Raw genomic sequence first — 27093 nt, 5'->3', positions numbered from 1 at the left:
GACAGTGACTGCATCCATGAAATAAAAAGACGCTTCCTCCTTGGAAGAAAAGTTATGACCACGGGGCGGTCCTAAGATGGCGGAGGAAAAGGACGGGGAGCCCGCTTTCTCCCTCACAAATTCATCAAAAGAACATTTCAACGCTGAGTAAATTCCACAGAACAACTTCTGAATGCTGGCAGAGGACATCAGGCACCCAGAAAAGCAGATGATTGTCTTCAAAAACAGGTAGGAAAAAATATAAAAGGTGAAAAAAGAGAAAAGGAGGTAGGGAGGGAGCTCCGTCCCAGGAAGGGAGTCCCGTCCCAGGAAGGGAGTCTTAAGAAGAGAGAAGTTTCCAAACACCAGGAAACACTCTCGCTGCCGAGTCTGTGGCGAGCCTTGGAAGCACAGAGGGTCACATAACTGGGAAGAAAAATAAATGAAAAATTGAAACCCACAGATTACAAGCCCGACGGTAACTCCCCCAGCGGAGAAGCAGCGCAGACGCCCGCGTCCACCACGAGCAAGTGGGGGCTGGGCAGGGAGGTGCGGGCTGCAGTGCTTTTTAAGAATCGGGCCAGAATGCCACGAGCATAACCAGAGCAAGCTAACTTGGGCTAGCATATCAGACTGTGGGATAGCTACTACGCGAAAAGCTCTAACATAAGACACTGCCAGGACCACGCACAGAACAAAGGATGGAACAGAAACAGCCGGCTGCAGACCATCCCCCTCTGGTGACAGGCAGCCAGAGCCGTAAGGGCTGGAAAGGGGCAATCACAGCCCCAGAGAGACACTAAGTGCCAAACTGCAAGCAGGCTTCTTTGCTAACTAACACTTCTTGGGGTTCTGGACAGTCACCATCCACCTCAGAAGGGGCGCCCGCGGTACACCCAGAAAACTGAGCAGCAGGGCCGGGAAAGGCGATAAGTCGCAGCGACTGCGCTCGCCAAACACCTGAGCTACTCGATCCTGGGACAGGCACAAAATGCAGGCCCAACCAAATCTGCGCCTCTGAGGGCTACCTGAGAGCCAAGCCTGAGTGGCTTAGACCAGGGAGGTGCATGCAGCCTTGGGCCAGCCTCAGACGGTTCCCGGCAGAGCCACGCAGAGCCTGAGCGGTGTGCACCGTGTGCAGGGGCAGGCCCAGCGGGGCTGAGACACTGCGATCACATGCCAGTCTTATTTGTGTGCAGCATCCCTCCATCCCCACAGCGCGACTCAACAAGAGAACCTAAAAAATAAAAAAGTGTCCACCACCATTGCCCCCTGTGTCAGGGTGGAAATCAGACACTGAAGAGACCAGCAAACAGAAGAAGCTAAACACAGGGAACCGCCTTGGACGGGACCCCACACTGCCCACAGCACCAGAGAAAGTCCCAGATGCATCCTTACCATTTTTACGACCATTCTCTTTTTTCTTTTTTGTTGATGTTGTTGGATTGTTTTTTCTTTTCTTTTTCTTCTTCTTTTTTTTAACTTTTTAAATTTTTAAGTCCTCTGTTTCTACTTTAATTTTGATTTTTATAACCTACTATTACTTTTCAAAAAAAGGACCCTATTTTTAAAGCAAACACCATATATATATTTTTTGTAGTTGTTGTTGTTGTTTAATAATTCTCGTGACTTTGTGTTTTTTTCTTCTTCTTCTTCTTTTCTTTAATATTGTATTTTTGAAAAACCAACCTCTACTCTAGACTTTTAATCTTTGCTTTTTGGTATTTCTTGTCAATTTTGTACATTTAAAAACCCAATCTTCAGTACCCAGTTTTACCTGAGAGCAAGGTTACTGGCTTGACCATCTCTCCTCCTCTGGACTCTCCTTTTTCTCCACCAGGTGGCCTCTGTCTCCTCCCTCCCCCTTCTCTTCTCTACCCAACTCTGTGAATCTCTGTGTGTTCCAGATGGTGGAGAACACTCAGGGAACTGGGTACTGGCCGGATCTCTCTCTCTCCTTTTCATTCCCCCCTTTTATCCTCCTGGCCACCTCTGTCTCCCTCCTCCCTCTCCTCTTCCCTGTATAACTCCGTGAACACCTCTGAGCGGTCCAGACTGTGGAGCGCCCATATGGACGTGATTACTGGCTGGCTTGCTCTCTCCTCTTTTGATCCCACCTCATCTCATTCCAGTCACCTCTAGCTACCCCCTCCCTCTTCTCTTCTCCATGTAACTCAGTGAACCTCTCTGGGTGTCCCTCAATGTGGAGAAACTTTTCATCTCTAACCTAGATATTTTATCATCGGTGCTGTATAGATGGAGAAGTCTTGAGGCTACTGTAAAAATAAAACTGAAAGCCAGAAGCAGGAGGCTTAAGTCAAAATCCTGAGAACATCAGAGAACTCCTGACTCCAGGGAACATTAATCGATTGGAGCCCATCAAACGCCTTCATACCTACACTGAAACCAAGCACCACCCAAGGGCCAACAAGTTCCAGAGCAAGACATACCACGCAAATTCTCCAGCAACACAGGAACACACCCCTGAGCTTCAATATACAGGCAGCTCAAAGTTACTCCAAAACCATTAACATCTCATAACCCATTACTGGTCACTTCATTGCACTCCAGATAGAAGAAATCCAGCTCCACCCACCAGAACTCCGACACAAGCTTCCCTAACCAAGAAACCTTGACAAGCCACTGATACAACCCCACCCACAGAGAGGAAACTCCATAATAAAGAGAACTCCACAAATTCCCAGAATACAGAAAGGCCACCCCAAACGCAGCAATATAACCAAGATGAAGAGACAGAGGAATACGCAGGAGGAAAAGGAACAGGAGAAATGCCCACCAAACCAAACCAAAGAGGAAGAGATAGGGAATCTAGCTGAGAAAGAATTCCAAGTAATGATAGTGAAAATGATCCAAAACCTTGAAATCAAAACGGAATAACAGTGTTTGCAGCCGCCGCCGCGCCGCCATCACTCTCCAACACCAGCGCCGCCTCTAGCTCGCCGAGCTCCAGCAAAGGAGAAGGGGGGTAAGTAAGGAGGTCTCTATACCATGGCTCGTACAAAGCAGACTGCCCACTAATGGACCGGTGGTAAAGCACCAAGGAAGCAACTCGCTACAAAAGCCGCTGGCAAGAGTGCGCCCTCTACTGGAGGGGTGAAGAAACCTCATTGTTACAGGCCTGGTACTGTGGCACTCCGTGAAATTAGACGTTATCAGAAGTCCACTGAACTTCTGATTCGCAAACTTCCCTTCCAGCGTCTGGTGCGGGAAATTGCTCAGGACTTCAAAACAGATCTGCGCTTCCAGAGTGCAGCTATTGGTACTTTGCAGGAGGCAAGTGAGGCCTATCTGGTTGGCCTTTTTGAAGACACCAACCTGTGTGCTATCCATGCCAAACGTGTAACAATTATGCCAAAAGACATCCAGCTAGCACGCTGCATACGTGGAGAACGTGCTTAAGAATCCACTATGATGGGAAACATTTCATTCTTTAAAAAAAAAAATCTCTTCTTCCTGTTATTGGTAGTTCTGAACATTGGATATTTTTTTTCCATGGGGTCCAAAAGTACCTAAGTATATGATTGCAAGTGGAAAATAGGGGACAGAAATCAGGTATTGGCAGTTTTTCCATTTTCATTTGTGTGTGAATTTTTAATATAAATGCGGGGACATAAAGCATTAGTGAAAGTCAAAATGTTTCAGTGAACAAGTTTCAGGAGTTCAACTTTATAACAATTATAAATAAACCTGTTAAATTTTTCTGGACAATGCCAGCATTTGGATTTTTTTAAAACAAGTAAATTTCTTATTGACTGCAACTAAATGGTGTTTGTAGCATTTTTATCATGCGTAGATTCCATCCATTCGCTATACTTTTCTAACTGAGTTGTCGTACATGCAAGCACGTGTTTTTAATGTTGTCTGTCTTCTGTGCTGTTCCTGTAAGTTTGCTATTAAAATACATTAAACTTAAAAAAAAACGGAATCACAGATAAATAGCCTGGAGACAAGGATTGAGAAGATGCAAGAAAGGTTTAACAAGGTCCTAGAAGAAATTTAAAAAAAGAGTCAATATATAATGAATAATGCAATAAATGAGATCAGAAACACTCTGGGGGCAACAAACAGTAGAATAATGGAGGCAGAAGATAGGATTAGTGAAATAGAAGATAGAATGGTAGAAATAAATGAATCAGAGAGGAAAAAAGAAAAATGACTTAAAAGAAATGAGGACAATCTCAGAGACCTACAGGACAATATGAAACCCTCCAACTTTCGAATCATAGGAATTCCAGAAGAAGACAAAAAGAAAGGCCATGAGAAAATACTTGAGGAGATAATAGTTGAAAACTTCCCTAAAATGGGGAAGGAAATAATCACCCAAATCCAGGAAACCCAGAGAGTCCCAAACAGGATAAACCCAAGGAGAAACACCCCAAGACACATATTATTCAAATTAACAAAGATCAAACACAAAGAACCAATATTAAGAGCAGCAAGGGAAAAACACTAATAGCACACAAGGGGATTCCCATAAGGATAACTGCAGATCTTTCAATAGAAACGCTTCAGGCCAGGAGGGAATGGCAAGACATATTAAAGTGATGAAAGAAAATAACCTACAGCCCAGATGACTGTACCCAGCAAGGATCTCACTCAAATATGAGGGAGAAATCAAGAGCTTTACAGACAAGCAAAAGCTGAGAGAATTCAGCACCACCAAACCAGCTCTCCAATGAATGCTAAAGGATCTTCTCTAGACAGGAAACACAGAAAGGGTGTATAAACTCTAACCCAAAACAATAAAGTAAATGGCAACAGGATCATACTTATCAATAATTACCTTAAATGTAAGTGGGTTGAATGCCCCAACCAAAAGGCAAAGACTGGCTGAATGGATACAAAAACAAGATCCCTATATATGCTGCCTACAAGAGACCCACCTCGAAACAAGGGACACATACAGACTGAAAGTGAAGGGCTGGAAAAAGATATTCCACGCAAAGAGAGACCAAAAGAAAGCAGGAGTAGCAATACTCATATCCGATAAAATGGACTTTAAAACAAAGGCTGTGAGAAGAGACAAAGAAGATCACACATAATGATCAGAGGATCAATCCAAGAAGAAGATATAACAATTATAAATATATATGCACCCAACATAGGAGCACCACAATATGTAAGACCAATGCTAACAAGTATGAAAGGGGAAATTAACAATAACACAACAATAGTGGGAGACCTTAATACCCCACTCACACACATGGGCAGATCAACTAAACAGAAAATTAACAAGGAAACACAAACTTTAAATGATACAATAGACCAGTTAGACCTAATTTATATCTATAGGACATTTCACCCCAAAACAATGAATTTCACCTTTTTCTCAAGTGCTCACGGAACCTTTTCCAGGATAGATCACATCCTGGGCCATAAATCTAACCTTGATAAATTCAAAAGAATCGAAATCATTCCAAGCATCTTTTCTGACCATAATGCATTAAGACTAGATCTCAATTACAGGAGAAAACTATTAAAAATTACAAGATATGGAAGCTGAACAACACGCTTTTGAATAACCAACAAATCACAGAAGAAATCAAAATATGCATAGAAATGAAGGAAAATGAAAACACAACAACCCAAAACCTGTGGGACACTATATAAGCAGTGCTAAGAGGAAAGGTCATAGCAATACAGGCATACCTCAAGAAACAAGAAAAAAGTCAAAGAAATAACCTAACTCTACACCTAAAGCAACTAGAAAAGGAAGAAATGGAGAACCCCAGAGTTAGTAGAAGGAAAGAAATCTTAAAAATTAGGGCAGAAATAAATGCAAAAGAAACAAAAGAGACCATAGCAAAAATCAACAAAGCCAAAAGCTGGTTCTTTGAAAGGATAAATAAAATTGACAAACCATTAGCCAGACTCATCAAGAAACAAAGAGAGAAAAATCAAATCAATAAAATTAGAAATGAAAATGGAGTGATCACAACAGACAACACAGAAATACAAAGGATCATAAGAGACTACTATCAGCAATTCTATGCCAATAAAATGGACAATGTGGAAGAAAAGGACAAATTCTTAGAAAAGTACAACTTTCCAAAACTGAACCAGGAAGAAATAGAAAATCTTACCAGACCCATCACAAGCACAGAAGTTGAAAGTGTAATCAGAACTCTTCCAGCAAACAAAGGCCCAGGTCCAGATGGCTTCACAGCTGAATTCTACCAAAAATTTCGAGAAGAGCTAACACCTATCCTACTCAAACTCTTCCAGAAAATGCCGAGGAAGGTAAACTTTCAAACTCATTCTATGAGGCCACCATCACCCTAATATCAAAACCTGACAAAGAAGCCACAAAAAAAAAGAAAACTACAGGCCAATATCACTGATGAACATAGATGCAAAAATCCTCAACAAAATCCTAGCAATCAGAATCCAACAACACATTAAAAAGATCATACACCATGACCAAGTGGGCTTTATCCCAGGGATGCAAGGATTCTTCAATATCCGCAAATCAGTCAATGTAATTCATCACATTAACAGACTGAAAAATAAAAGCTATATGATTATCTCAACAGATGCAGAGAAGGCCTTTGACAAAATTCAACATCCATTTATGATTAAAACTCTCCAGAAGGCAGGAATAGAAGGAATATACCTCAACATAATAAAAGCTATATATGACAAACCCACAGCAAACATTATCCTCAATGGTGAAAAACTGAAAGCATTTCCCCTAAAGTCAGGATCAAGACAAGGGTGCCCACTTCCACCGCTACTATTCAACATAGTTCTGGAAGTTTTGGCCACAGCAATCAGAGCAGGAAAAGAAATAAAAGGAATCCAAATTGGAAAAGAAGAAGTAAAACTCTCACTGTTTGCAGATGACATGATCCTCTACATAGAAAACCCTAAAGACTCCACCAGAAATTACTAGAGCTAATCAATGAATATAGTAAAGTTGCAGGATATAAAATCAACACACAGAAATCACTTGCATTCCTATACACGAATAATGAGAAAGTAGAAAAAGAAATTAAAGAAACAATTCCATTCACCATTGCCACGAAAAGAATAAAACACTTAGTAATATATCTACCTAAAGTAACTAAAGACCTGTATATAGAAAACTATAAAACACTGATGAAAGAAATCAAAGAGGACACTAATAGATGGAGAAATATACCATCTTCATGGATCAGAAGAATCAGTATAGTAAAAATGAATATGCTACCCAAAGCAATCTACAGATTCAATGCAATCCCTATCAAGCTACCAGCGGTATTTTTCACAGAGCTAGAACAAATAATTTCAAGATTTGTATGGAAATACAAAAAACCTTGAATAGCCAAAGCAATCTTGAGAAAGAAGAATGGAACTGGAGGAATCAACCTGCCTGACTTCAGGCTCTAAAACAAAGTCGCAGTCATCAAGACAGTATGGTACTGCCACAAAGACAAAAATACAGATCAATGGAACAAAGTAGAAAGCCCAGAGATAAACCCACACAACTATGGACACCTTATCTTCAACAAAGGAGGCAAGAATATACAATGGATTAAAGACAATCTCTTTAACAAGTGGTGCTGGGAAAACTGGTCAACCACTTGTAAAAGAATGAAACTAGAACATTTTCTAACACCATACACAAAAATAAACTCAAAATGGATTAAAGATCTAAACATAAGACCAGAAACTATAAAACTCCTACAGGAGAACATAGGCAAAACACTCTCCGACATAAATTGCCCTCTCCGACATAAATCTATGATCCACCTCCCAGAATACTGGAAATAAAAGCTAAAATAAAAAAAATGGGATCTAAGGAACATTAAAAGCTTCTGCACAACAAAGGAAACTATAAGCAAGGTGAAAAGACAGCCTTCTGAATGGGAGAAAATAATAGCAAATGAAGCAACTGACAAACAACTAATCTCAAAAATATACAAGCAACTTATGCAGCTCAATTCCAGAAAAATAAACGACCCAATCAAACAAAGGGCCAAAGAACTAAATAGACATTTCTGCAAAGAAGACATATGGATGGCTAACAAACACATGAAAAGATGCTCAACATCACTCATTATCAGCGAAATGCAAATCAAGACCACAATGAGGTACCATTTCACACCAGTCAGAATGGCTGCGATCCAAAAGTCTACAAGCTATAAATGCTGGAGAGGGTGTGGAGAAAAGGGAACTCTCTTACACTGTTGGTGGGAATGCAAACTAGTATAGCCACTATGAAGAACAGTGTGGAGATTCCTTAAAAAATTGCAAAGAGAACTGCCTTATGACCAAGCACCAAGAAGGCAATGGCATCCCACTCCAGTACTCTTGCCTGGAAAATCCCCTGGACAGAGGAGCCTGGTAGGCTGCAGTCCACGGGGTCACTAAGAGTCGGACTCGACTGAGCAACATCACTTTCATTTTTCACTTTCCACTTTCATGCATTGGAGAAGGAAATGGCACCCCACTCCACTGTTCTTGCCTGGAGAAACCCAGGGATCGGGGAGCCTGGTGGGCTGCCGTCGGACATGACTGAAGCGACTTAGCAGCAGCAGCAGCAGCATGACCCAGCAATCCCACTGCTGGGCATACACACTGAGGAAATCAGAATTGAAAGAGACACAGGTACCCCAATGTTCATTGCAGCACTGTTTATAATAGCCAGGACATGGAAACAACCTAGATGTCCATCAGCAGATGAATGGATAAGAAAGCTGTGGTACATATACACAATGAAGTATTACTCAGCCATTAAAAAGAATACATTTGAATCAGTTCTAATGAGGTGGATGAAATTAGAGTCCATTATACAGAGTGAAGTAAGCCAGAAAGAAAAACACCAATACAGTATACTGACACATATATATGGAATTTAGAAAGATGGTAATGGTAACCCTGTATACGAGACAGCAAAAGAAACACAGACATATAGAATGGACTTTCAGACTCTGAGGGAGAGGGAGAGGGTGGGATGATTTGGGAGAATGGCATTGAAACATGTATACTATCAGGTAAGAAACGAATTGCCAGTCTATGTTTGATACAGGATACAGGATGCTTGGGGCTGGTGCACGGGGATGATCCAGAGAGATGATATGGGGAGGGAGGTGGGAGGGGGGTTCAGGATTGGGAACTCATGTACACCCGTGGCGGATTGATGTCAATGTATGGCAAACCCAATACAGTATTGTAAAGTAAAAAGAGTAAAAATTAAAATTAAAAAAGAGAAAAGTTATGACCAATCTAGACAGCATATTAAAAAGCAGGGACATTACTTGGACAATAAAGGTCTGTCTAGTCAAGGCTATGGTGTTTCCAGTAGCCATGTATGGATGTGAGCGTTGGACTGCAGAGAAATCTGAGCCCTGAAGAAATGATGCTTTTGAACTGTGGTGTTGGAGAAGACTCTTGAGAGTCTCTTGAACTGCAAGGGGATCCACCTAGTCCATCCTAAAGGAAATCGATCCTGAATATCCATTGGAAGGACTGAAGTTGAAGCTGAAACTCCAATACTTGGGCCAACTGATGCTAAGAGCTGACTCATTTCAAGAGACCCTGAGGCTTGGAAAGATTGAAGGTGAGAGGAGAAGGGGACGACAGAGGATGAGATGGTTGGATGGCATCGGTGACTCCATGCAGTTGAGTTTGGGTAAATTCGAGGAGTTGCTGATGTGACGTTGGTGACACCAGGGAGGCCTGGTGTGCTGTGGTCCATGGGGTCGCAAAGAGTCAGACATGACTGAATGACTGAACTGAACTGAAATATTCACATGATAAAATAATATCTATATGAAAAGACAGGGCCTTCCTGTAATGTGTCTTCAGTCCTCTCCCTAGATGAAGTGATGTCAATGGAGCTCACAAACCAAGTGTTCCCCTAACCAAATTCAAACACTGAGTGAGCTGAAGGGAAGAGACTTCTCAGGGACCCAGAGAGACCACAGGGATGGTGGCCACACTCCATCCCCCACTTACAAGGACAGGGCTAGTCCACATGGAAATTCCTCCTCCTGCTCCAGGGTACAGTCCACCCCTGGGTTGAGGGAGCTCACATCCCTCCTCCCACAGGGCTGAGGTGTCAGGGAAGGCAGGGTTGTGGTGCAGAAGATGGGGCTGTGGGTCTTCTCTTCTGCCTGGGGACAGCTCCCCAAGGAGAGGGGCTCAGTGCAGACCTGGGTCTGTGGGGACGGCTGTGACTGCGGGTCACTGACAGGGACTGGCCCTCCGTCCCAGGTGTCCAGTCCCAGATGCACTGCAGCAGTCGGGCCCAGAGCTGGGGAAGCCCTCACTGGCCCTCTCCTCACGTGCGCTGTCTCTGCTTACTCCATCACGTGCTTATAGTGGGAACTGGATTCACCAGGCCCCAGCGATGGGGCTAGGGCAGACGGCATGCATCACCGATGATGGTGACACTTACTACACCCCCTCCATCAAGAGCCACACCTCCATCTGCAGAGACACCCAAGAACCAGTTCTCCCTGCTGCTGAGCTCTGTGACCACTGAGGACACGGCCGTGTGTTGCTGGGCAAGAGACACAGTGAGGGGAAGGCAGTGTGAGCCCAGACACCAGCCACCCTCCGGGGGCTCCATGACCACCGGCTGGTGCTGCGGACACACAGTTGTGTGTTGCGGGAGCAGGTGCCGATGGTGATTGACAGCTGGTCTCCTGTCAGGAGGCTTCCTCTCCTTGTAGCAGGTTTTCTGGGAACTTCTTGGAAATTCCTGACTCTGTACTACCTCCTCAATCCCTGAGGCAGAATGGTGTGCTGGGATAGGGGACCATATCCTCACTGCACGAGGGGCACAGTCTCTTAGGGTTGCTTCCTCGTGTCACTTAGGCCCGTTCTCTGGACATTTGGTGTAAGCTCGCTAAGTCCACGGGAGAGGCTCTGTGTGACTCAGCTGTGGGGCTCAGCACAGCAGGGCCAGTGAATGAGCTAGCCAGCAGTCAGCTGTGTAAGTTCACGCTGGACTCAGACCACAGAGGTGTATAAACCCAGAGCCAGGGAAACCTCCCCTCAGTGGTGATCACTGAACTGACACCTCTCTCACAGCACCAGCCCCAGTCCTCTCCATGGAGACCCAGCGGGACCTCCACGCCAGCCTGAGATAGAAGCTGAGTCTGCTGACACCACGCAGAGACGCAGGAAGATGGAAAGTTTGTGTCTTCTGTGTTCCTGCATCTATGTCTGTGGTGTCCTCAGAATCTCCTTCTCTATCAACCTGGGGCGGGGGTCCCACTGAATTTCCATGGAGAAAACTATGAATAACGCCGAGTGTGGTGTCAGTGCTCTGAGCACCACAAGGGGCATTCCTCCCGTCACCAACTCACAGGCTCTCGTAGGTGCAGTAGCTTCTGTCATTTGGGTGGTTTTACGTCAGAAAGAGGACACATATTAAAGGAAAACTTTTACTTTAAAAGCAATTCCTACTTGACATCCTCAGCTTTCTTTTTAAGGTATGAACCACCAGAGGTTTATACGAGGACAGGTCTTTCAGCAAGACAGCACAATACATCTATGGAATATACAGAATATTCCTGATGAATAAAGAAGCCATTGTGAGCATCCTTAGTGATTTTAAATCACTTTTGTCCTAAGGTATGCATGCCAGTCACTTCACTGGTCTGAGAAAGTGAAAGCTGCTCAGTTGTATCCAACTCTTTGTGGCCCCGTGGACGATACAGTCCATGGGATTCTCCAAGGAAGAATACCAGAGTGAGTAGCATTTCCCTTCTCTGGAGGATCTTCCCAACCCAGGGATCAAACCCAGGTCTCCCAAACTGCAGGCAGATTCTTCACCAGCTGAGCCACAAGGGAAGCCTAAGTGTACTGGAGTGGGTAGCCTATCCCTTCTCCAGCGGATCTTCCAGTCCCAGGAATTGAATCCTATATTGCAGGATGATTCTTTACCACTGAGCTATGAGTTCAGTCACTCGATAATGGATGACTCTTCACAACCCCATGGACTGCAGCATGCCAGACTTCCATGTCCATCTCCAACTCCCAGAATTTTCTCAAGCTTATTATGTCCATACAGTTGGTGATGCCATCCAAAATGGCATCCTCTGGCATCCCCTTTTCCTCCTGTCTTCCATCTTTCCCAGTTCAGGGCCTTTTCCAATGAGTCAGTTCTTCAAATCAGGTGGCCAAGGTATTGGAGCTTCAGCTTCAACATCAGTCCTTCCAATGAATATTCAGGACAGATTTCCTTTAGGATAGACTGGTTTGATCTCCTTGCAATCCAAGGGGCTCTTAACAGTCTACTCCAACACAGCAGTTCAAGAGCATCAATACTTCAGCACTCAGCACTCTTTATGGCTCAACTCTCATAAACATACACGACTACTGGAAAAACCATCGCTTTACTAGACGGAATTTGGCAGCAAACTAAAGTCTCTGCTTTATAATGTGCTCTCTAGGATGCTCATAGCTTTTCTTCAAATGAGCATGCTATCAGGGAAGCCTGAACTGATCTATGGGGGAAGCCCAAACAATGAGAAAAATCACAAGCCAAAGAAACAAGGAGCCCAATGTGGGCGGTCCCAGATTTGGTGAAGTCAGCAGTTCAGGTACCTGGAGAGAATGAACAACCTTCCACATGGCACACCCACATGTCAGCCCCTCTCCCAGGTGACCCACCTCACGTATGGACGTGATGACTGCATTCCCTGGTCACATGGGGACATGGAAAAGGGCTGGGAGAAGGGGGACAGCACCTCTGAAATTACCTCAGAAACTGGGAATCCCCGTGAGGTCTTTTGTCCTGCCTTCTGACTAGAACTGGGACACCAGGACGAAACAATCTCCTCACCACGGTGCTTTCTGAATTCCAGCCTCTTGGAAGAGCTTTGGAATCTGAGCCGAAAATAGTGCCTGCTGTGTCCTTCATCCCTGTCTCTCTATGTTAGTCGAGTCTGCCAGGCTCCTCTGACTCTTAGTGACATTCAATTCCTCCTTCAACTCACAGGTCAAGGACAACCTCAGCTGGTACCTGCTGGCTCTGCATCAAGAGGTAGTGTGTATGGGAACTGTCATTTCCATCATTAAAGCAAGGAAATTCTAAACACCAAAACTTTCCCTGGACCTAACAGAGTCCTAACAGTGCAGAGCAATCGCCCAGCACAAAACCAGAGAGATGGGCAATCCACAGTCCAGGTGAGATGTGCCCATGGATGCGAAGCTTCAGGAGGAGCACCTTCAGGGTAAGTACTACCAATTCCTGCAGGACCAGCAATTACCAGTGTGAGGATGAGAGATCCTGGGGGCCACACTCCATGGCTTGTGGGATATAACTCCAGAAACATCCAGGTCTTCAAGGTGAGTGTTCATATTTATCCCTTCAGGACACCTGACGAATGAGGGGGGCTGTTAACTCCTACCCAGAAGGTTCCTCAGGCAGATCCTCCATGGAAGAGCTCCTCCTGGGAGGTGAACAGAAACTCTTGTCTACTGCAGACCTACGGAGGGGGCAGACCTCACGGCTAAGAGAGGGGACTGGACCAGCACACTGCAGCCCCGGAGGGAGTAGAAGGAGGGTGTGCCAATGAGGGAGACCCTGGCGACGCTCAGAGCCCAGACCCAGCTCCCCTGAGTCGGGGGTGTTCAGCCTCAACAATGCAGGAAGCCCCTACCCACACGTGACCCCCAGGGACCTGGCAGAGCTACGATGTGCAGCCTTGAGGAGGGGAGCTAGTGTGCAGAGACCACAGCCAGACAACATCCAGGAGGCAGGGCGCTGAGGCTCTGGTACCCACGGCTGGAGACCAGGCTTGGAGCCCCTCACCGCTGGCCTCAGACCCGCTCTCTCCTGCCTGATCGACTTAGCCAGAATCCCTGTCCTGCTCTTGGGTATCTGACGTGCTCAGGAATATTTACGAAGTTTCCATCAGAGACTCAGAACAGGGGTATGCAGGTTTGTCACAGGGTCCTGCTGCAGGAGTCGTGGCTGACTCAGCAGTGGGTCTGTCTCCCCACTCACGCCACGTCCTGAGGTCCTCGGGCAGGTGGTCAGGAGGGACGATGAGGAGCAGGATGGAGTCTGAGGATGGATGCACCCCGAGGCCGTCCTGCTGAAGAGATGTCCTGCCAGGGGCCACGCACACGGCTGGCCCAACTTCTCTGCAGGGTGCTGTTGGGACAACCCACTCCAGTGTTCCTGCCTGGAGAATCCCATGGACAGAGGAGTCTGGTGGGCTACAGTCCGTGGGGTCTCAAAGCATCAGAAACAACTGAGGTGACTGAGCATGCTCACCGCCCATTCCCTGGGTGAGCACTCCCTCAGGACAGCCTCACCTGAGTCAGCTGACAAGGGCTCTGCCTCATCCTCCCCTGACATCTCAGGTGTCTCCTCTCACAGGTGGGGGCACTAGGAGCCCCTCAGGCGCTTATGCTGTGAGGTGTCAGGGGCAACTGCACTGGTTTCCGACAGGGGGCTCGTCTGGACCTTCTTGTGGGGCCCCTGCAAGGTCCAGGTGCTGCAAGAACAGGTGAGCCCAGGAGTGAACGGTAGGTGGAGTGGGCATCGAGCCCCATGCTTCGGCTTGCAGATATCCTGTGACATGATGTTAGCCCACGGGGGTTCCAGGGGGTGAAGGCACCCCACGCCCTCGAGAGCCTCTGGACTCACTGTGAGTGTCAACTGCATCAGTGCACCTGCAGCCCCAGGGAGGCGACGTCCAGGTGTTCTCACAAGCTCCTTCCTTGGGGTCTCTCTACAGAGTGTGTGCATTTGTTGATGCTATTTCTACAGATGGTTAAAAGAACATGCTGTCTCTAGAAGAACACTCTGAAGGTAGAAACAGCCACTTGCTAGCAGACTAGAAACACTGCTAGGACTGCCCCGTGTGCCCAGGCAGGGGCTGCCCAGGACCCCAGTGCAGGGCTGCTGCCCAGGAGCATGTGGGGAGGGGGCCGGGGAGACCCAGAGAGGGAGTCTTCTCTTTTCCCTGAAAACCATAACTGGCAGGACAAGGACTGGTGACGTTTAATATTGGGGCCTGTTGGGAATACACAGCTCAGTGAGGCCATGAGAAGCACAAGTGTATAAGCCTGTGAGTGTGTGTGTGAGTGTGAGTCAGTGTGCATGTGAGTGTGTGAGTGCATATGTGTGTGCATGTCTGTGTGTGTATATATGAGTGAGTTTGGGTGTGTGTGCATGTGAGTGTGTATATGTAAGTATGAGGGTGTGTATGTGTTTATCTGAGTGTGTGAATGGGTGTGGCTGGGTTTGTGTGTTTATTGTTAGTGTGAAAATGTCTGTGAGTGTTTGTGTCTGTATATCTGTGTGACAGGTGTTTGTGTGTGACAGGTGTGTGTTTGACATGTATGTGTGTCTGTATGCCTGTGTGACATTGTTGGTGTGATAGGTGTGTGTGTGTGACAGCTGTATGTGTGCATGAAAGGTGTGTGTATGTAATGTGTGTGTGTGAGACATGTGTGTGCATGACAGGTGGGTATGTGTGACTGGTGTATGTGTGTATGTGTATAACAGCTGTGTGCGTGTGTGAGAGGTATGTGTGTAACAGGTGTGTGTGTGAGAGAGAGGTGTGTGTGTTACAGCTGTGTGTGTGTAACCAGTGTGTGTATTTCTTACAGGTGTGTGTGTGTGACAAGTGTGTGTGTATGTGTGTGACAGGTGTGTGTGTATGTGTGTGACAGGTGTGTGTGTGACAGTGTGTGTGTGCAACTGGTGCGTGGTATGTGTCACAGGTTGTATGTGTGTTGTGACAGGTGTGTGTTTGTGTATGTTTGTATGACAGGTTTGTGTTAGTGTAACACTTTTGTGTGTGTGTGTGACAGGTGTGTGTGTGTGTGTGACAGGTGTGTGTGTGTGACAGGTGTATGTGTGTGACAGGTGTGTGTGTGTGTTCTTGTGTGTGTGTGTGGGTGTGTGTATGAGGTGTGTGTCTGTGAATACCCAGTGGTGGCTGACTTTGCGAAACCTACTGATTAGAGGTGAAGATGTCTCTGTGGCACTAAAGGCTGGTTCATGATGGAGACTGTGTCCTGTGGGACACATGCCTCACTGGAAGAGCTCTGTGTACACAGGGGTCAGGGACCTGGCAGGCACACATGTCCTCAAACAAGGATGAGGACACAGACACACACCCACTGAGCGTGGCCATGGGTCACAAGACTCCTCCTTCCTGATATCACCCAAGTATTGACTGTAAAGTTTTCAGCCTCTAGAACATGCAGATGACCTGAGGTGTCCTGGGTTAAATACGGATATTCTGAGCCCGGAGAACATCACCCCCAGCAACACCGGCTCTGCACAGCAGTCCTGGGAGCACAGCCCTCTCCAGGGACTGGACTGGAGAGCCCTCCTCCTGGTGGCCTTGGCTGCAGGTCGGGGTCCTGCCGGTTCTGGGGTGAAGGAAGGGACAGTGTCCAGCCGAGGGGGTTCATGCGCTGCTGTCCCCTGTCCACAGGTGTGCACTCCAGGTGCCGCTGGTGCTCTTGGGGCTGAGCTGAGGAAGCCTGGGGCATCAGTGAAGGGCTCCTGCAAGGCTTCTGGAGACACCTTCCCAACTACTACAGGCACTAGGTGCGACAGGCCCCTCAACACGGGCTTGAGCGGATGGACAGTGTGACAGCAAGGATGGTGGGACAAAGCAGGCACAGAACTTCCAGAGCAGAGTCACGCTGGCTGCAGACTCGTCCACCGGCACCGCCTACATGGAGCTGAGCAGTCTGAGGTCCGAGGTCACGGCTGTTTGTTACTGTGTGAGACACACAGTGTGAAAACCCACATCCCGAGGGTGTCAGAAACCCTGAGGGGCAGGGCGGCTGTGCTGGGAGAGGAGAGAGAGAAATGATGGTTTTCCTGACTTCTCGTCACCAAGAGTCTGGAATCTGAGAGATCAGATCATGCTCTGCTGGGACACTGGTGTTTTTGAGCAAGATCTCAAGATAACAAATATATGAAAGAAAGATGCGAGGTAAAGATTTCCCTCCAAAGGGTTAGGGATTTTTATTCCTTTCTTAGCAGGGGTATTGAGAGCCTCATTGTTCTTGGGAATGTTAGGTGAGGCATTATCTGGGAATGTTTGGTTAATGTCAAGGATGGGACTCTTGTTCTGTAGAGTCTCCTGGCAAGTCCTCTGGCTCATTCTTCAGTTTTCAAAGTGGCATCATCCTTGGGGGATCCCAAGGGTGAATTTGTATTTCCCAGTCTCTGCAAGCAGCCCAGATGTGGCATCTGGTCAGACAGCCACGAGCAGGGCTACCGAGTCGGGGTCAACAGGCGCATAGGTCCCTCAGTCTGCGGCGGCACATGGTTCCTCCCAGGGACCGTGGCCTGCAGTGCCCTGTCCCCAGGGGCAGTGCTTTTGGTCGCACACAGATTTTTCTAGCTCCAGGAGAGAGAACGCTGCTGATGACACTGACGACAGCACTCTCCTCCCCTGGGAAACCCGCTGTAAATCCACACACACTGTGACAGTCGTCAGCCCCCGTCTACATCCTCACACCCAGAAATGCAGGTGTGAGCCCACAGCCTCAGGCCACAGGGAGACGGGGGAGCGGAGCACTAAGGGGCTCCAGGAGCTGCCTGTCCTCAGTCCTCAGTCCTCAGTCCTCAGTAGACTTGGGGTCCTCAGTGTCCACCCTCAGGGGGGAGATGCTGAGCTTCACGAGTTCCTGCAGACACGCAGTTGTGCACAGGGAAATGCAGGCTACTGGGCAAGTCAGCGGTGCTGGGAAGACGAGCATCTCAGCAGAAATGTCTACTTTGTCCAGAAAATAAATGCTGTCTTTAATTACTGTGAACAAACCTCCCCTAGAGTGATTCTTGAGGTTATTTAAGCTGTTCAAGATGAAAAAATAGTCAAGAAAGTGAAGGAAAATATACATGCTTTGGTAATGCTGATACACATTAAATTGTACTCAGCTCCATTTGAATTCAGTGTAATTATTACATGTATATTGTTCTCTGATGTTTGCATATGGAGCAAGAAACCCTCAGCTAATCAGGAAAGAAACAAATAAAGAAAATAAGAGTTTGCGTCTAACAAATGGCTGGTACCGGAATGTGTGGTGGGCAATTTTTGAGTAACGGCAAACACGTTCATGTCATTAAAGTCTCTTCCCCAAATCTGCCATTGCTCCTTGAAAGCATTTTTTTTCTGACCAGCCCTCCATCATCATTTCATTCCTCAACAGTCTTGTTGTCATGGGGATGGGGACCCCAGGAGGGGCCTGAGTTCTCTGAGAGCACAGTGGGCACCCCCCTCACAGGGGATCCCCCATAGACAAGACCTCTATTCACTGCTTTCTGCTTTTTATACAGAGGTCCCTCCCGTATGCAAATATCCACTCAGGTCACAGGGTAGAAACAGAGCCCCAGCTCACTTAAATTCAGGTTCCTCCTCGGGCTTGAAGAGCTCTCCAGGAGTGGTGACTCTCATCTGCTCCAAGATGAACCCACTGTGGGCCTTCCTCTTTCTGCTGTCAGCCCCCAGAGGTGAGTGTCTCTGGATCAGACATGGGCACGTGGGGAAGCTGCATCTGAGCCCATGGGTCACCGTGCTTCTCTCTGTCCACAGGGGTCCTGTCCCAGGTGCAGCTGCAGGAGTCGGGACCCAGCCTGGTGAAGCCCTCACAGACCCTCTCCCTCACCTGCACGGTCTCTGGATTCTCATTAACCAGCTATGGTGTAGGCTGGGTCCGCCAGGCTCCAGGAAAGGCACCGGAGTGGGTTGGTGATATAAGCAGTGGTGGAAGTACATACTATAACCCGGCCCTGAAATCCCGGCTCAGCATCACCAGGGACACCTCCAAGAGCCAAGTCTACCTGTCACTGAGCAGCGTGACAACTGAGGACACGGCCGTGTACTACTGTGCAAGAGACACAGTGAGGGGAAGTCAGTGTGAGCCCAGACAAAAACCTCCCTGCATAGGGGCCCGTGCCCACCAGGGGGCGCTCAGGACTCAGTACAGAGCAGCGCCCCGGAGCAGGTGCAGAAGAAGCGTTGGGCGGTGGGGGGCCTGGCGAGGGGAGCGGGATTCTCCTAGAGATTCTCTTTTTTCCTCCTGCCCAGGAGCCTCAGCACAGACCCTCTTCTGTGTCCTGGTATTTCATTGTTGTGGTTTAAGTCACTCTCAGACAACTGGGTGTTGATATATATTTTAATTTATCCTTGCAGCAAGGATAGCTTTATGCAAACACACACACACAATACTCAACAGCTGAAATTTTTTCTCCTATATTTTTCTTCTGTCTAAGGAACTCAGTACAACACTTGACTCTCTTTAATTTCAAAACGGTTAACTATTCTGAAGGAAACATGAGATATTTAAACATTTTACACTTTGTTTTGTTTTTGTACATGAGGAAGGAAGAGACCCAACCTCCTTCTTCCTGTGAAACTGCACACTTAGAATCTGGGGCGAGCAGTGTGAAAGGCTCTGGCGTCAGAGGTCCCCAGTGCTGCATATGCGATGATTCTCGTCATTCACAGATTCTGTACCGCAAAGTCACCTACACGCTCGCTTTCATTAGCGTCTTAACATAAACACTGTTACCTTGTGTCCTTATATAGACATTGACAGTATGGCCAGTTCACTGAGTCACTCAACACACACATTCCAGGTGAGGGCAATCAGGGTGATGCCATCTCGCCTCAACCTCTCTGAAGTCCATACCCATTCTGAGCTTACGTCTGGATCATTCATAAGGGGAGATACAGAGGTCTTCAGGTGGATTTGCCCCTGGGGTCAACGTGGAGCCCACCACCATGTGTCCTCTCTCCCATCACAGTGACCATCACTGGCACAGGGACAGGAACCAGGAGCTGTGCTGGGCTCATCCCTGAGGAAAGATCCAAGGACTGAGAGGGTGAGGGGCTGAGCTGAGATGGGCACGGGGCAGGGGAGGGGCCATCAGGACAGAGACCCTGGGCTCAGAAAGGGGGACCTGCCCTGGGATCTGGTTCCAAGCCTCTGGTAGACACACTGCTTTCCCTCCCTTGCTCATCAAGCATGAACATTCAGAAGGCGCCCATGGGGATCCTGGGGTGACCAGGGTGAGTGTGACCACAGCCTCTCTGAACTCCCAGGAAAAGATCTCCTCAGTGCACATTCCTCTTCAAGCTCCAGGGTAAAACCCACCCCTGGGCTGTGGGAGCTCACCCCTCTCTGCTCACACAGGATGGAGGCCTCAGTGAAGGCAGAGCTGCTGTGTAGAAGGTGGGGGCAGTGGGGTCTTCTCCTGTGCCTGGTGGCAGTTCCCCAAGGGGAAGGCCTCAGGCATCAGATACACATCTGTGGGGATTATTGTGGCAGCAGGTGACTGGCTGGGTTTGAATCTTCCTGTCCCCAGGTGTCCTGTCCCAGGTGAAGGTGCAGGAGTCGGGCCCTGACCTGCTGAAGCCCTCACAGACCGTCTCCCTCACGTGTGCTGCCTCTGGTTAGTCCATCACGTGGTTATGGTGGAAGCTGGATCCACCAGGCCCCAGGGAAGGGGCTAGAGTGGATGGGAAGCATATATTATAATGGTGGCACTCATGACCGCCCCTCCATCAAGAGCCACACCTCCATCTCCAGGGACACATCCAAGAACCAGTTCTCCCTGCAGCTGAGCTCTGTGACCTCTGTGGACACAGCTGTGTATTACTGTGCAAGAGACACAGTGAGGGGTGTCAGTGTGAGCCCAGACACTAGCCACCCTCCGGGCGGCCCAAGACCCCCAGTGGGCTTGTGGACACACGAGCATAGGGCTGAGCCCAGGAGCAGGTGCCCCGGGGCTGGAGGGGATTCCTGGGAGAGGCTGTGCTTCCCTCTCCCTGCCAAGGAGCCCACCAGAGACCCTCTTCTGTGTCCTAACGTCTCACTGCTGGCCTTTATGTCACACTCGGCATAATGAGGGAATATGCATGTTTTTGCAGTTTTAATTTTCTGTCGAAGTAGGATGGATTTTATACATACACATTTCATACTCAAGAATTAAGAATAACTTCTGGGTTTACTTTTCTTCTCCTCAAAGGATCTCAGCATACCCCAGAGGCCCATCCCCATTTTCCTGGTGCGTCTGAATCTTGAAATTTATGAATGTTCTGAAGAAACACAAGAGATTTTCAGTTGGTACAACTTTTGTTGTTTTTTGCCGGGGTCCAGCCCCGGTGGATCCAGGGTGATTCGAAGGTGGGTCGGAGTCGGCGTCCTGGAAAAAGCTAATTTAATTACAGATAAAGAGGGAGATTAGAAACAGATCGTGTAGCAGGATTAGTGGAGGAAGAAGGCTGAACAACTGGTTTACATGGAATACCAATCACCACCTACGTAGGCCACAGGCGTCTGTCCATTCTCCCAAAGGAGAGGAGGCACTGAGGCCTCCCCGGTCTGATCTCAGAAGCCCAGGCAGAATTAGCAGGCTTGGTGAGTACCCACATTTCAGATGGGAATTCAGCCAGGAAAGCGGGGAGCAAGAAAGAAACGACACAGGGGAATCAGTCTTTCCAGAAACTGATCCGATTTCTTTATTTTTCAGGTTTGTTTATATACCTTTTTGTTATACATAGGGATGAATACAGAGTCATGTGGGGGTCAGCAGACCTGACCCTTGTCACAGTCAGGTGCTTCATATAAAATTATACGAAGGTCTTATGAGTTTCATCATCTTTTAGCCATGAGGTCTGCTGACATTTTATCACCCTGTCTGAAACTGGTCAGTTAACCAGAAAACTTATTTTTCCAGGGGTGATTTTTTCTTAAATCAGGCGCCACCCTCCAAATAAAGTTGCATTCCTATAGGGTGAGGGTGTAGTGAGTTACAATCAAGAAAGGAATTTACTTAACCTAAGGTTTAACATGATTAATCTTAAAGGTTAATACTTATTTCTCCTATATGCTAGTTATATTCATTATAAGGGTGGGAATATGGAGATTTAGCAGCAAATATTGGCTCAACAAATGTAAACCCTTCACCAATGTTCCCCTTAAGATCTATTTTGTCTTAAGATAGTGATAAAGTTACATTTTTACATAGCATAGTGATTTATAGTGATTTATAATAAAGTACAGTGGTCTATAATAAAAGAGAGAATTCATTAACTCAAAAAGTCTAGTATTGCTAACATCAAAAACTACTATATTTCCTTTTCTATATTTCAAATACATTGACTGATATATTCCCAGGTGCCTAAGGATATGGAGGCCTGGCAGCAATCATTGACTCATCAATGAAAAAAGCCCTATGCTAATACTCCAAACTCTCTGTGCTGTTTATGGTTGAGAGGTTGTCACACACACGAGCTAGTCTGTCAGCAGAGAGGTTTGACCTGAGACATCCTTGTCACACCCAGGGCAGGGAATTAGCAGTAATTATTGGCAGGACAAATGAAAAAACCCTTCATCAATATAATTTCTAATCAACCTACTAATGCTATACTAATAATCTTCTAACTTCTCAAAAGAGTCTGTATTTAGAAAGTTTTAAAACATCCCATGCCTCTCACAGTTGGGAGGCTGTAAACAATCACATGCGGCCGGACGAGCCTGATCAGGCAGGCCAGAGAACCTCCAGAGCTCGTAAGCTGAAACGCTCTTGTCACGCCCAGGAATTTTTATTAACTGGAGCTGCAAGTTAACTCCTTCTCTGAGAGAAATGGTTATGGGGGAAAGCTCCCCGTAAAGTACTCTGGTTTGGGAGGTAGATGCTCGGGAACAAGGGGTTTCCTGAGGCTTGATCACGCCTTTGCGTATGCCAGGCTTCCTTCCTCATGACCTTTGCCATGGGCGGAGATCCTCACGCTGGCTCTCAACAGTTTTTGTACATGTGGAAGGAAGAGACTCACTCTCCTTCTTTCAGTGAACCTGTAAAAACAGGTAGAATTCTGCAGTGTCCAGTGTTATAGGTGCTGGTGCAGAGAGACCCAATACTGCGTATTCAAACATCCTCATTATCCAGATTCCACATTTTCTAGTTCACCTACTTTTTAGCTGTTAGTAGCATCATGAGACATACACCATCATTTCACGGTCATTATGGACATTTGCAATGTGGACTGTCTTTAAGTCACCCAACACACGCATATTTCTACTTGAGGGCAGTCAAGTCCATCCCCTCATGTTTCATCCAATCATGTAAATCAGTCTCCTTCACGTTCACTTTACTGACATATTTTCACATTTTAGTGCTCCTTAGTTGACAATTTCCCTCTTTAAAATGACCCCGTGTGTAGTCCTCAAGCACAGGCTAGTGTCTCTAAGCACCCATTGCTGTAAGGTAACTTTAAATAGAAAATATCTTTCTCAGAAAGTTTCATTCAGACATGAATGGTACTTCTGGGCGTGTGACCTTGACATTGATGACTCAAATATAAATATTATTTTTTAAAATGGGATTCAGATCTCAATTTTTGTTATTGGAGGTAGCTTTGGAAACTTGGTTCAGTTCCAAATACAGATGGTTAAATGGAGATTTAAGAACAAGAAGGAGATTGACTGGATGGAAAATGACCATGAGGAGACTTCAAGTTCAGGGGTCCTGGCTAGACTGTCTCCCAAGGATTCTTGATCCATAGACATCAGGGTGATCAGAAGCATCTAGGAGACAGCAGGTTTAATGAAATGACTCCAACATTGAGAGTGATCAGAGGTCAAGGGTAAGCGTGCTCAGTAATCTGACTTAGGTGTCTTGATAAAACTAGGAAAGGATGGACAGAGAAACCCACAGGCCAAGACCTCGTTAGGTAACAAACTTCAGGAAGCCAGAGGGAAATGGGTCGAGGCATCCTTGGAACCTTGGGAGCCAGCCTTCTTGTCTTCATCGACCTAGTTCTCTGAAAGTCAGCTTTAATCCAAAGGAAGATGAAATCTGTCTGGTCCTTCCCCCTCCTGCTGGCATCTCTGAGCTGTGAGCATCCTGCGGGTCTGAGGAAGGTGGAGTGATGTAGTGACCTCTGTGAAGAGGGCGTCTCATGGTTTCTCCTGCCCAGGTGTCCTGTCCAGGTGCTGGTGCGGGAGTTGAACCAGGACTATTGGAGGCCCTCTCCCCACCTGGTCTGTCTGTGGATTCTGCATCACACAGAGTGCTGACTGCTGGGGCTGGATCCAATCAGTCTTAAGAGTCAGAGCTGCAGTGACGGGGTGCTTTGGTCCCGGGAACAGCGCAGCATAGAGCATGTCTCTCCAGAAACCACTCTCCATCCTCAGAGACACGTCCATCTAGCTCCATGAGGACCTAGGACACAACCCTGTGATGCTGTCCCAGGAGGTCCAGGGAGAAGTCAGACCCAACACACATAACCCTGCCTTCAGGGGCTACTCCAAGCACCAGGGCGCACCCAGGTTCACCAGGAAACAAGAGGACACTTTTTAAGGCAGGAGATAAAAATTCATGATGGGGCTTTCTCTCAGAAGCTGGGGTCTCTCCACTGGAACATTCCCTCCCCTGCAGGTCTCCTTCCACTGTCACCCCAGAGAGCTTTCTTGTTTCTGAACCTGGGACGTGATTTCATGGGGTCAGGCTGGTGTGTCTTTCCCCATCTGTCTTAGGACAGGCCTCCTAGATATATTTCCTCAGGGGTCATCTTAGGTCACTGCCTTCTGCCCCTGCTGTCAGCTTTTTCAGCATTAATTCTTCTGCTTAACTTCCCATCTGCTTCCACCCTCAGATGGATTTCCAAATCCTCTCAGGCTGAAACTCTCCCCAGCTCTATTAGATTCTGTGTCTTTCATCTGAATAGTGAGTGGTATTTGAAGTTGGCAATTGATGTCATAGACCACTGGAGTCACTTTTTCCCCAGAGGACACTTGAAAATGTCTGGACACCAGTTAGGCTGTATGCTAAGGGGTGCATTGTAGGTGGCTAGTTATGCATTTAGTAGACAGATAAATGAGAGATGAAATCCAAATGAAGATAAAAGGAAACAATGCAAACAGTATCCTAACAACTGGTTCACTTCAGTCGCTCAGTTGTGTCCGACTCCTCACGGCCCCATGTATCACAGCAAGCCAGGCCTCCCTGTCCATCACCAACTCCCAGAGATTACTCAAACTCCATCAAGTCGGTGATGCCATTCAGCCATCTCATCCACTGTCGTCCCCTTCTCCTCCTGTCCCCAAGCCTCCCAGCATCAGAATTTTTCCAATGATTCAACTCTTTGCATGAGGTCACCAATGTATTGGAGTTTCAGCTTTAGCATCAGTCCTTCCAATGAACACCCAGGACTGATCTCCTTTAAAATGGACTGGAGGGATCTCCTCATGGTCCACGGGACTCTCAAAAGACTTCTCTAACACCACAGTTCAAAAGCATCAATCCTTGAGCACTCAGCTTTCTTCACAGTCCAGATCTCACATCCATACCTGACCACTGGAAAAACCATAGCCTTGACTAGACAGACCTTTGTTGGCAAAGTACTGTCTCTGCTTTTTAATATGTTATGTAGTTTGGTCATAACCTTAAATAACCATAAAAATTTAGTCTAATAACTCAGCGAGTAGTAAAAGCTCAGAAGTGTAAAGGTGATACGTGCATGTATATGAAGATGTTTGAAAAAACACAAATATTCAAATAATTGCTAAATACGTTTGTAGCTCACTCGTCAGTCATCTGGTGATTCTCTGTTTTCTCTCTATGAAATCATCACGTACATTCCCAGGTGGCTGCCATTTCCACTCCTTCCAGCTAGTGGACGAGCGACCTTTATTTTACATCATCCCCAGCGTTTGATCGCTTTAGCTGGTGATGGACAGGGAGGCCTGGCGGGCTGCGATTCATGGGGTCGCAAAGAGTCGGACACGACTGAGCGACTGACTGAACTGAACTGAAAGGTGTGTAACAGCATCTCATCCTCCTGTTAGTCCATGTCCCCTAAGTGGTCAAACAGGAGATGACGAGAGGGAACATCGGCATTCTAGGGATCAGGGGACCAAGATGGGCTGGAGTGGGTGGGCTTAGCGCAGATGACCTTTATATCTGCCACTGCGGGCAAGAATCCCTCAGAAGAGATGGAGTAGCCATCACAGTCAACAGAAGAGTTGGTAATGCAGTACTTGGATGCAGTGTCCAAAACGACAGAATGATCTCTGTTCGTTTCCGAGGCAAACCATTCAATATCATGGTAATCCAAGTCTATGCCCAGACCAGTAATGCTGAAGAAGCTAAAGCTGAATGGTTCTATGAAGACCTACAGGACCTTCTGGAATTAACATCCAAAAAAGATGTCCTATTCATTACAGGGAACTGGAATGCAGAAGTAGGAAGTCAAGAAACGCCTGGAGTAACAGGCAAATTTGGCCTTGGAGGACACAATGAAGCAGGGCAAAGGCTAATAGATTCTGCCAAGGGAATGCACTGGTCATAGCAAACACCCTCTTCCAACAACAGAAGAGAAGACTCTACACATGGACATCACCAGATGGCCAACACCGAAATCACATTGATTGTATTCTTTGCAGCCAAAGATGGAGAAGCTCTATACAGTCAGCAAAAACAAGACCAGGAGCTGACTGTGGCTCAGATCATGAACATCTTATTGCCAAATTCAGGCTTAACTTGAAGAAACTAGGGAAAACCACTAGACCATTCAGGCATGACCTAAATCAAATTCCTTAGGGTTATACAATGGAAGTGAGAAATAGATTTAAGGGGCTAGATCTGATCGAGTGCCTGCTGGACAATGGATGGAGGTTTGTGACAAAGTACAGGAGACAGGGAGCAACACCATCCCCAAGAAAAATAAATGAAAAAAGCAAAATGGCTGTCTGATGAGACCTTACAAATGGCTGTGGAAAGCAGAGATGGGAAAAGCAAAGGAGAAAATGAAAGATATACCCATTTGAAGGCAGAGTTTCAAAGAATAGCAAGGAGAGATAAGAAAGCCTTCCCCAGCGATCAATGCAAAGAATTAGAGGAAAACAACACAATGGGAAAGACTAGAGATTTGTTCAAGAAAATTAGCGATACCAAGATGAGCTCAAGAAAGGACAGAATAGTATGGACCTAACAGGAGCAGAAGAGGTGGCAAGAATACAAAGAACTGTACCAGAAAGATCTTCCTGACCCAGATAATCATGATGATGTGGTCACTCACCTAGAGCCAGACACCCTGGCATGTAAATTCAAGTGGGCCTTAGGAAGCATCACTATGAACAAAGCTAGTGGAGGTGATGGAATTCCAG

At 46.9% G+C, this 27093-nt stretch overlaps 1 pseudogene; it reads left to right on the top strand.

Moving 5' to 3' along the window:
• Positions 1-2988: 2988 nt before the first annotated feature.
• Positions 2989-3420, top strand: LOC138095237 (histone H3.3A-like; annotated as a pseudogene).
• The last annotated feature ends 23673 nt before the right edge of the window (positions 3421-27093 follow it).

The sequence above is a fragment of the Capricornis sumatraensis genome, chromosome 19 (assembly GCF_032405125.1).
Source record: "Capricornis sumatraensis isolate serow.1 chromosome 19, serow.2, whole genome shotgun sequence".
NCBI lineage: Eukaryota > Metazoa > Chordata > Mammalia > Artiodactyla > Bovidae > Capricornis > Capricornis sumatraensis.
This window is presented reverse-complemented; position numbering and strand designations above follow the sequence as displayed.